This window comes from Vitis vinifera, chromosome 11, assembly GCF_030704535.1.
Source record: "Vitis vinifera cultivar Pinot Noir 40024 chromosome 11, ASM3070453v1".
NCBI lineage: Eukaryota > Viridiplantae > Streptophyta > Magnoliopsida > Vitales > Vitaceae > Vitis > Vitis vinifera.
In genome coordinates this window covers 13,667,090-13,679,716 of record NC_081815.1, presented here as the reverse complement: position 1 = coordinate 13,679,716, position 12,627 = coordinate 13,667,090, and positions in this window count along the sequence as shown.

The window sequence follows — 12,627 nt, the reverse complement described above, 5'->3', positions numbered from 1 at the left end:
TTCTAGCGTTTTCAGGTCCTGACACTGATTCTACCATTTTTCGGTGCTCGTGGGAATAGTTTTTCGGTACTCGCATGGATTCTACCTTTTCCCGGTACTCGCCCGGATTCTACCGTTTTCAGGTACTGACACTGATTCTAACATTTTTCGGTGCTCGTGGGGACAGTTTTTCGGTGCTCGCACGGATTCTACCTTTTCCCGGTACTCGCCCGGATTCTAGCGTTTTTAAGGTCCTGACAATGATTCTACCATATTTGGTTACTCGTCGGCACAGTTTTTCGGTACTCGCATGGATTCTACCTTTTCCCTGTACTCTCCCCCATTCTACCGTTTTCAGGTCCTGACTTTGATTCTAACATTTTTCGGTGGTCGTGGGGACAGTTTTTCGGTACTCGCATGGATTCTACCTTTTCCCGGTACTCGCCCGGATTCTACCGTTTTCAGGTACTGACACTGACTCTACAATTTTTCGGTACTCCTGGGGACAGTTTTTCGATACTCGCACGGATTCTACCTTTTCCCGGTACTCGCCCGGATTCTAGCGTTTTCAGGTCCTGACAATGATTCTACCATTTTTCGGTGCTCGTGGGGACAGTTGTTCGGTACTCGCATGGATTCTACCTTTTCCCGGTACTCGCCCGGATTCTAGCGTTTTCAGGTCCTGACACTAATTCTACCATTTTTCGGTGCTCGTGGGAATAGTTTTTCGGTACTCGCATGGATTCTACCTTTTCCCGGTACTCGCCCGGATTCTAGCGTTTTCAGGTCCTGACACATATTCTACCATTTCTCGGTGCTCGTGGGGACAGTTGTTCGGTACTCGCATGGATTCTACCTTTTCCCGGTACTCGCCCGGATTCTAGCGTTTTCAGATCCTGACACTGATTCTACCATTTTTGGTTACTCGTCGGGACAGTTATTCGGTACTCGCCCTGATTCTACCTTTTCCCGGTACACTCCCCGATTCTACCGTTTTCAGCTCCTGACACTGATTCTACCATTTTTCGGTACTCGTGGGGACAGTTTTTCAGTACTCGCACGGATTCTACCTTTTCCCGGTACTCGCCCGGATTCTAGCGTTTTCAGGTCCTGACACTGATTCTACCATTTTTCGGTGCTCGTAGGAATAGTTTTTCGGTACTCGCATGGATTCTACCTTTTCCCGGTACTCGCCCGGATTCCACCGTTTTCAGGTACTGACACTGATTCTAACATTTTTCGGGGCTCGTGGGGACAGTTTTTCGGTGCTCGCACGGATTCTACCTTTTCCCGGTACTCGCCCGGATTCTAGCGTTTTTAAGGTCCTGACAATGATTCTACCATATTTGGTTACTCGTCGGCACAGTTTTTCGGTACTCGCATGGATTCTAACTTTTCCCTGTACTCTCCCCGATTCTACCGTTTTCAGGTCCTGACACTGATTCTAACATTTTTCGGTGCTCGTGGGAACAGTTTTTCGGTACTCGCATGGATTCTACCTTTTCCCGGTAGTCGCCCGGATTCTACCGTTTTCAGGTACTGACACTGACTCTACAATTTTTCGGTACTCCTGGGGACAGTTTTTCGATACTCGCACGGATTCTACCTTTTCCCGGTACTCGCCCGGATTCTACCGTTTTCAGATCCTGACACTGATTCTACCATTTTTGGTTACTCGTCGGGACAGTTTTTCGGTACTCGCCCTGATTCTACCTTTTCCCGGTACTCGCCCGGATTCTACCGTTTTTAGGTCCTGACACTGATTCTACCATTTTTCGGTACTCGTAGGCATAGTTTTTCGGTACTCGCACGGATTCTACGTTTTCCCGGCACTCTCCCCGATTCTACCGGTTTCAGGTCCTGACACTGATCCTACAATTTTTCGGTACTCGTCGGAACAGTTTTTCATTACTCGCATCGATTCTACCTTTTCCCGGAACTCGCCCGGATTCTACCGTTTTCAGGTACTGACACTGATTCTACCATTTTTAAGTACTCGTGGGGACAGTTTTTCGGTACTAGCATGGATTCTACCTTTTCCCGGTACTCGCCCGGATTCTACCGTTTTCAGATCCTGACACTGATTCTACCATTTTTGGTTACTCGTCGGGACAGTTTTTCGGTACTCGCCCTGATTCTACCTTTTCCCGGTACTCGCCCGGATTCTAGCGTTTTCAGGTCCTGACACTGATTCTACCATTTTTCGGTGCTTGTGGGAATAGTTTTTCGGTACTCGCATGGATTCTACCTTTTCCCGGTACTCGCCTGGATTCTACCGTTTTCAGGTACTGACACTGATTCTACCATTTTTCAGTACTCGTGGGGACAGTTTTTCGGTGCTCGCACGGATTCTACCTTTTCCCGGTACTCGCCCGGATTCTAGCGTTTTTGAGGTCCTGACAATGATTCTACCATATTTGGTTACTCGTCGGCACAGTTTTTCGGTACTCGCATGGATTCTACCTTTTCCCTGTACTCTCCCCGATTCTACCGTTTTCAGGTCCTGACACTGATTCTAACATTTTTCGGTGCTCGTGGGGACAGTTTTTCGGTACTCGCATGGATTCAGCCTTTTCCCGGTACTCGCCCGGATTCTACCGTGTTCAGGTACTGACACTGACTCTACAATTTTTCGGTACTGCTGGGGACAGTTTTTCGATACTCGCACGGATTCTACCTTTTCCCAGTACTCGCCCGGATTCTAGCGTTTTCAGGTCCTCACAATGATTCTACCATTTTTCGGTGCTCGTGGGGACAGTTGTTCGGTACTCGCATGGATTCTACCTTTTCCCGGTACTCGCCCGGATTCTACCGTTTTCAGATCCTGACACTGATTCTACCATTTTTGGTTACTCGTCGGGACAGTTTTTCGGTACTCGCCCTGATTCTACCTTTTCCCGGTACTCTCCCCGATTCTACCGTTTTCAGGTCCTGACACTGATTCTACCATTTTTCGGTACTCGTAGGCATAGTTTTTCGGTACTCGCATGGATTCTACGTTTTCCCGGTACTCGCCTGGATTCTACCGTTTTCAGGTACTGACACTGATTCTACCATATTTCAGTACTCGTGGGGACAGTTTTTCGGTGCTCGCACGGATTCTACCTTTTCCCGGTACTCGCCCGGATTCTAGCGTTTTTGAGGTCCTGACAATGATTCTACCATATTTGGTTACTCGTCGGCACAGTTTTTCGGTACTCGCATGGATTCTACCTTTTCCCTGTACTCTCCCCGATTCTACCGTTTTCAGGTCCTGACACTGATTCTAACATTTTTCGGTGCTCGTGGGGACAGTTTTTCGGTACTCGCATGGATTCTACCTTTTCCCGGTACTCGCCCGGATTCTACCGTTTTCAGGTACTGACACTGACTCTACAATTTTTCGGTACTCCTGGGGACAGTTTTTCGATACTCGCACGGATTCTACCTTTTCCCGGTACTCGCCCGGATTCTAGCGTTTTCAGGTCCTGACAATGATTCTACCATTTTTCGGTGCTCGTGGGGACAGTTGTTCGGTACTCGCATGGATTCTACCTTTTCCCGGTACTCGCCCGGATTCTACCGTTTTCAGATCCTGACACTGATTCTACCATTTTTGGTTACTCGTAGGCATAGTTTTTCGGTACTCGCACGGATTCTACGTTTTCCCGGCACTCTCCCCGATTCTACCGGTTTCAGGTCCTGACACTGATCCTACAATTTTTCGGTACTCGTCGGAACAGTTTTTCATTACTCGCATCGATTCTACCTTTTCCCGGAACTCGCCCGGATTCTACCGTTTTCAGGTACTGACACTGATTCTACCATTTTTAAGTACTCGTGGGGACAGTTTTTCGGTACTAGCATGGATTCTACCTTTTCCCGGTACTCGCCCGGATTCTACCGTTTTCAGATCCTGACACTGATTCTACCATTTTTGGTTACTCGTCGGGACAGTTTTTCGGTACTCGCCCTGATTCTACCTTTTCCCGGTACTCGCCCGGATTCTAGCGTTTTCAGGTCCTGACACTGATTCTACCATTTTTCGGTGCTTGTGGGAATAGTTTTTCGGTACTCGCATGGATTCTACCTTTTCCCGGTACTCGCCTGGATTCTACCGTTTTCAGGTACTGACACTGATTCTACCATTTTTCAGTACTCGTGGGGACAGTTTTTCGGTGCTCGCACGGATTCTACCTTTTCCCGGTACTCGCCCGGATTCTAGCGTTTTTGAGGTCCTGACAATGATTCTACCATATTTGGTTACTCGTCGGCACAGTTTTTCGGTACTCGCATGGATTCTACCTTTTCCCTGTACTCTCCCCGATTCTACCGTTTTCAGGTCCTGACACTGATTCTAACATTTTTCGGTGCTCGTGGGGACAGTTTTTCGGTACTCGCATGGATTCTACCTTTTCCCGGTACTCGCCCGGATTCTACCGTTTTCAGGTACTGACACTGACTCTACAATTTTTCGGTACTCCTGGGGACAGTTTTTCGATACTCGCACGGATTCTACCTTTTCCCGGTACTCGCCCGGATTCTAGCGTTTTCAGGTCCTGACAATGATTCTACCATTTTTCGGTGCTCGTGGGGACAGTTGTTCGGTACTCGCATGGATTCTACCTTTTCCCGGTACTCGCCCGGATTCTACCGTTTTCAGATCCTGACACTGATTCTACCATTTTTGGTTACTCGTCGGGACAGTTTTTCGGTGCTCGCACGGATTCTACCTTTTCCCGGTACTCGCCCGGATTCTAGCGTTTTTGAAGTCCTGACAATGATTCTACCATATTTGGTTACTCGTCGGCACAGTTTTTCGGTACTCGCATGGATTCTACCTTTTCCCTGTACTCTCCCCGATTCTACCGTTTTCAGGTCCTGACACTGATTCTAACATTTTTCGGTGCTCGTGGGGACAGTTTTTCGGTACTCGCATGGATTCTACCTTTTCCCGGTACTCGCCCGGATTCTACCGTTTTCAGGTACTGACACTGACTTTACAATTTTTCGGTACTCCTGGGGACAGTTTTTCGGTACTCGCACGGATTCTACCTTTTCCCGGTACTCGCCCGGATTCTAGCGTTTTCATGTCCTGACAATGATTCTACCATTTTTCGGTGCTCGTGGGGACAGTTGTTCGGTACTCGCATGGATTCTACCTTTTCCCGGTACTCGCCCGGATTCAACCGTTTTCAGATCCTGACACTGACTCTACAATTTTTGGTTACTCGTCGGGACAGTTTTTCGGTACTCGCCCTGATTCTACCTTTTCCCGGTACTCGCCCGGATTCTACCGTTTTCAGGTCCTAACACTGATTCTACCATTTTTCGGTACTCGTAGGCATAGTTTTTCGGTACTCGCACGGATTCTACGTTTTCCCGACACTCTCCCCGATTCTACCGGTTTCAGGTCCTGACACTGATTCTACAATTTTTCGGTACTCGTCGGAACAGTTTTTCGTTACTCGCATCGATTCTACCTTTTCCCGGAACTCGCCCGGATTCTACCGTTTTCAGGTATTGACACTGATTCTACCATTTTTCAGTACTCGTGGGGACAGTTTTTCGGTACTAGCATGGATTGTACCTTTTCCCGGTACTCGCCCGGATTCTACCGTTTTCAGATCCTGACACTGATTCTACCATTTTTGGTTACTCGTCGGGACAGTTTTTCGGTACTCGCCCTGATTCTACCTTTTCCCGGTACTCGCCCGGATTCTAGCGTTTTCTGATCTTGACACTGATTCTACCATTTTTTGTTACTCGTCAGGAAAGTTTTTCGGTACTCGCATGGATTCTACCTTTTCCGGTACTCGCCAGGATTCTAGCGTTTTCAAGTCCTGACACTGATTCTACCATTTTTCGGTACTCGTGGGGACAGTTTTTCGGTACTCGCACGGATTCTACCTTTTCCCGGTACTCTCCCGGATTCTGCCGGTTTCAGGTCTTGACACTGATTCTACCATTTTTCGGTACTCGTCGGGACAGTTTCTCGTTACCCGCATGGATTCTACCTTTTCCTGGTACTCGCTCGGATTCTACCGTTTTTAGGTCCTGACACTGATTCTACCATTTTTCGGTACTCGTAGGCATAGTTTTTCGGTACTCGCACGGATTCTACGTTTTCCCGGCACTCTCCCCGATTGTACCGGTTTCAGGTCCTGACACTGATTTTACAATTTTTCGGTACTCGTCGGGACAGTTTTTCGTTATTCGCATCGATTCTACTGTTTCCCCGTACTCGCCCGGATTCTACCGTTTTCAGGTACTAACACTGATTCTACCATTTTTCAGTACTCGTGGGGACAGTTTTTCGATGCTCGCACGGATTCTACCTTTTCCCAGTACTCGCCCGGATTCTAGCGTTTTCATATCCTGACACTGATTCTACCATTTTTGGTTACTCGTCGGGACAGTTATTCGGTACTCGCCCTGATTCTACCTTTTCCCGGTACTCTCCCCGATTCTACCGTTCTCAGGTCCTGACACTGATTCTACCTTTTTTCGGTACTCGTGGGGACAGTTTTTCGGTACTCGCACGGATTCTACCTTTTCCCGGTACTCGCCCGGATTTTACCGTTTTCAGCTCCTGACACTGATTCTACCATTTTTCGGTACTTGTAGGCACACTTTTTCGGTACTCGCACGGATTCTACCTTTTCCCGGTACTCTCCCCGATTTTACCGTTTTCAGGTCCTGACACTGATTCTACCATTTTTCGGTACTCGTCAGGAGAGTTTTTCGGTACTCGCACGGATTCTACCTTTTCCGGTACTCGGCCGGATTCTACCGTTTTCAAGTCCTGACACTGATTCTACCATCTTTCGGTACTCGTAGGCATAGTCTTTCGGTACTCGCATGCATTCTACGTTTTCCCGGTACTCTCCCCGATTCTACCGGTTTCAGGTCTTGACACTGATTCTACGATTTTTCGGTACTCGTCGGGACAGTTTTTCGTTACTCGCATGGATTCTACCTTTTCCCGGTACTCGCCCGGATTCTACCGTTTTCAGGTACTAACACTGATTCTACCATTTTTCAGTACTCGTGGGGACAGTTTTTCGGTGCTCGCACGGATTCTACCTTTTCGCGGTACTCGCCCCGATTCTACCATTTTTGAGGTCCTGACAATGATTCTACCATATTTCGGTGCTCGTGGGGACAGTTGTTCGGTACTCGCATGGATTCTACCTTTTCCCGGTACTCGCCCGGATTCTACTGTTTTCTGATCCTGACACTGATTCTACCATTTTTCGGTACTCGTAGGCAAGTTTTTCGGTACTCGCACGGATTCTACGTTTTCCCGGTACTCTCCCCGATTCTACCGGTTTCAGGTCCTGACACTGATTCTACCATTTTTGGGTACTCGTCGGGACAGTTTTTCGTTACTCGAATGGATTCTACCTTTTCCCGGTACTCGCCCGGATTCTACCATTTTCAGGTACTGACACTGATTCTACCATTTTTCAGTACTCGTGGGGACAGTTTTTCGGTGCTCGCACGGATTCTACTTATTCCCGGTACACGCCCGGATTCTAGCGTTTTCAGATCCTGACACTGATTCTACCATTTTTGGTTACTCGTCGGGACAGTTATTCGGTATTCGCCCTGATTCTACCTTTTCCCGGTACTCTCCCCGATTCTACCGTTTTCAGGTCCTGAGACTGATTCTACCATTTTTCGGCACTAGTGGGGACATTTTTTCGGTACTCGCACGGATTCTACCTTTTGCCGGTACTTGCCCGGATTCTAGCGTTTTCAGGTCCTAACACTGATTCTACCATTTTTCGGTGCTCGTGGGGACAGTTTTTCGGTGCTCGCACGGATTCTACTTTTTCGCGGTACTCGCCCCGATTCTACCATTTTTGAGGTCCTGACAATGATTCTACCATATTTCGGTGCTCGTGGGGACAGTTGTTCGGTACTCGCATGGATTCTACCTTTTCCCGGTACTCGCCCGGATTCTACTGTTTTCTGATCCTGACACTGATTCTACCATTTTTCGGTACTCGTAGGCAAGTTTTTCGGTACTCGCACAGATTCTACGTTTTCCCGGTACTCTCCCCGATTCTACCGGTTTCAGGTCCTGACACTGATTCTACCATTTTTGGGTACTCGTCGGGACAGTTTTTCGTTACTCGAATGGATTCTACCTTTTCCCGGTACTCGCCCGGATTCTACCATTTTCAGGTACTGACACTGATTCTACCATTTTTCAGTACTCGTGGTAACAGTTTTTCGGTGCTCGCACGGATTCTACTTATTCCCGGTACACGCCCGGATTCTAGCGTTTTCAGATCCTGACACTGATTCTACCATTTTTGGTTACTCGTCGGGACAGTTATTCGGTACTCGCCCTGATTCTACCTTTTCCCGGTACTCTCCCCGATTCTACCGTTTTCAGGTCCTGAGACTGATTCTACCATTTTTCAGTACTCGTGGGGACAGTTTTTCGGTGCTCGCACGGATTCTACCTTTTCGCGGTACTCGCCCCGATTCTACCATTTTTGAGGTCCTGACAATGATTCTACCATTTTTCGGTGCTCGTGGGGACAGTTTTTCGATGCTCGCACGGATTCTACCTTTTCCCAGTACTCGCCCGGATTCTAGCGTTTTCATATCCTGACACTGATTCTACCATTTTTGGTTACTCGTCGGGACAGTTATTCGGTACTCGCCCTGATTCTACCTTTTCCCGGTACTCTCCCCGATTCTACCGTTCTCAGGTCCTGACACTGATTCTACCTTTTTTCGGTACTCGTGGGGACAGTTTTTCGGTACTCGCACGGATTCTACCTTTTCCCGGTACTCGCCCGGATTTTACCGTTTTCAGCTCCTGACACTGATTCTACCATTTTTCGGTACTTGTAGGCACACTTTTTCGGTACTCGCACGGATTCTACCTTTTCCCGGTACTCTCCCCGATTTTACCGTTTTCAGGTCCTGACACTGATTCTACCATTTTTCGGTACTCGTCAGGAGAGTTTTTCGGTACTCGCACGGATTCTACCTTTTCCGGTACTCGGCCGGATTCTACCGTTTTCAAGTCCTGACACTGATTCTACCATCTTTCGGTACTCGTAGGCATAGTCTTTCGGTACTCGCATGCATTCTACGTTTTCCCGGTACTCTCCCCGATTCTACCGGTTTCAGGTCTTGACACTGATTCTACGATTTTTCGGTACTCGTCGGGACAGTTTTTCGTTACTCGCATGGATTCTACCTTTTCCCGGTACTCGCCCGGATTCTACCGTTTTCAGGTACTAACACTGATTCTACCATTTTTCAGTACTCGTGGGGACAGTTTTTCGGTGCTCGCACGGATTCTACCTTTTCGCGGTACTCGCCCCGATTCTACCATTTTTGAGGTCCTGACAATGATTCTACCATTTTTCGGTGCTCGTGGGGACAGTTTTTCGGTGCTCGCACGGATTCTACTTTTTCGCGGTACTCGCCCCGATTCTACCATTTTTGAGGTCCTGACAATGATTCTACCATATTTCGGTGCTCGTGGGGACAGTTGTTCGGTACTCGCATGGATTCTACCTTTTCCCGGTACTCGCCCGGATTCTACTGTTTTCTGATCCTGACACTGATTCTACCATTTTTCGGTACTCGTAGGCAAGTTTTTCGGTACTCGCACAGATTCTACGTTTTCCCGGTACTCTCCCCGATTCTACCGGTTTCAGGTCCTGACACTGATTCTACCATTTTTGGGTACTCGTCGGGACAGTTTTTCGTTACTCGAATGGATTCTACCTTTTCCCGGTACTCGCCCGGATTCTACCATTTTCAGGTACTGACACTGATTCTACCATTTTTCAGTACTCGTGGTAACAGTTTTTCGGTGCTCGCACGGATTCTACTTATTCCCGGTACACGCCCGGATTCTAGCGTTTTCAGATCCTGACACTGATTCTACCATTTTTGGTTACTCGTCGGGACAGTTATTCGGTACTCGCCCTGATTCTACCTTTTCCCGGTACTCTCCCCGATTCTACCGTTTTCAGGTCCTGAGACTGATTCTACCATTTTTCGGCACTAGTGGGGACATTTTTTCGGTACTCGCACGGATTCTACCTTTTGCCGGTACTTGCCCGGATTCTAGCGTTTTCAGGTACTGACACTGATTCTACCATTTTTCGGTACTCGTGGGGACAGTTTTTCGGTACTACCACGGATTCTAGCGTTTTCAGGTCCTGACACTGATTCTACCATTTTTCGGTGCTCGTGGGGACAGTTTTTCGGTATTCGCATGGATTCTACCTTTTCCCGGTACTCGCCCGGATTCTACCGTTTTCAGGTACTGACACTGATTCTACCATTTTTCAGTACTCGTGGGGACAGTTTTTCGGTGCTCGCACGAATTCTACCTTTTCCCGGTACTCGCCCGGATTCTACCGTTTTCAGGTCCTAACACTGATTCTACCATTTTTCGGTACTCGTAGGCATAATTTTTCGGTACTCGCACGGATTCTACCTTTTCCGGTACTCGGTCGGATTCTACCGTTTTCAGGTCCAGACACTGATTCTACCATTTTTCGGTACCCGTCGGGACAGTTTTTCGTTACTCGCATGGATTCTACCGTTTTCAGGTACTGACACTGATTCTACCATTTTTCAGTACTCGTGGGGACAGTTTTTCGTTACTCGCATGGATTCTACCGTTTTCAGGTACTGACACTGATTCTACCATTTTTCAGTACTCGTGGGGACAGTTTTTCGGTGCTCGCACGAATTCTACCTTTTCCCGGTACTCGCCCGGATTCTACCGTTTTCAGGTCCTAAAACTGATTCTACAATTTTTCGGTACTCGTAGGCATAATTTTTCGGTACTCGCACGGATTCTACCTTTTCCGGTACTCGGTCGGATTCTACCGTTTTCAGGTCCTGACACTGATTCTACCATTTTTCGGTACCCGTCTGGACAGTTTTTCGTTACTCGAATGGATTCTACCGTTTTCAGGTACTGACACTGATTCTACCATTTTTCAGTACTCGTGGGGACAGTTTTTCGGTGCTCGCACGGATTATACCTTTTCCCGGTACTCGCCCGGATTCTAGCGTTTTCAGATCCTAACACTGATTCTACCATTTTTGGTTACTCGTCGGGACAGTAATTCGGTACTCGCCCTGATTCTACCTTTTCCCGGTACTCTCCCCGATTCTACCGTTTTAAGGTCCTAACACTGATTCTACCATTTTTCGGTACTCGTGGGGACATTTTTTCGGTACTCGCACGGATTCTACCTTTTCCCGGTACTCTCCCCGATTTTACCGTTTTAAGGTCCTAACACTGATTCTACCATTTTTCGGTACTCGTAGGCATAGTTTTTCGGTACTCGCACGGATTCTACGTTTTCCCGGTACTCTCCCGGATTCTACCGGTTTCAGGTCTAGACACTGATTCTACCATTTTTCGGTACTCGTCGGGACAGTTTTTTGTTACTCGCATGGATTCTACCTTTTCCCGATACTCGCCCGGATTCTACCGTTTTCAGCTCCTGACACTGATTCTACCATTTTTCGGTACTCGTAGGCACAGTTTTTTGGTACTCGCACGGATTCTACCTTTTCCCGGTACTCGCCCGGATTCTCGTTTTTTCAGGTCCTTACACTAATTCTACCATTTTTCGGTACTCTTCAGGCGAGTTTTTCGGTATTCGCATGGATTCTACCTTTTCCGGTACTCGCTCGGATTCTACCGTTTTCAGATCCTGACACTGATTCTACCATTTTTGGTTGCTCGTCGGGACAGTTTTTCGGTACTCACCCTGATTCTACCTTTTCCCGGTACTCGCCCGGATTCTACCGTTTTCAGGTCCTGACACTGATTCTACCATTTTTCGGTACTCGTAGGCATAGTTTTTCGGTACTCGCACGGATTCTACGTTTTCCCGGTACTCTCCCGGATTCTACCGGTTTCAGGTCTTGACACTGATTCTACCATTTTTCGGTACTCGTCGGGACAATTTTTCGTTACTCGCATGGATTCCACCTTTTCCCGGTACTCGCCCGGATTCTACCGTTTTCAGGTACTGACACTGATTCTACCATTTTTCAGTACTCGTGGGGACAGTTTTTCGGTGCTCGCACGGATTCTACCTTTTCCCGGTACTCGCCCGGATTCTAGCGTTTTCAGATCCTGACACTGATTCTACCATTTTTGGTTACTCGTCGGGACAGTTATTCGGTACTCGCCCTGATTCTACCTTTTTCCGGTACTCTCCCCGATTCTACCGTTTTCAGGTCCTGACACTAATTCTACCATTTTTCGGTACTCGTGGGGACATTTTTTCGGTACTCGCACGGATTCATAGTTTTTCGGTACTCGCACGGATTCTACGTTTTCCCGGTACTCTCCCGGATTCTACCGGTTTCAGATCTTGACACTGATTCTACCATTTTTCGGTACTCGTCGGGACAGTTTTTTGTTACTCGCATGGATTCTACCTTTTCCCGGTACTCGCCCGGATTCTACCGTTTTCAGGTACTGACTCTGATTCTACCATTTTTCAGTACTCGTGGGGACAGTTTTTCGGTGCTCGCACGGATTTTACCGTTTTCAGCTCCTGACACTGATTCTACCATTTTTGGTTACTCGTCGGGACAGTTTTTCGGTACTCGCCCTGATTCTACCTTTTCCCGGTACTCGCCCGGATTCTA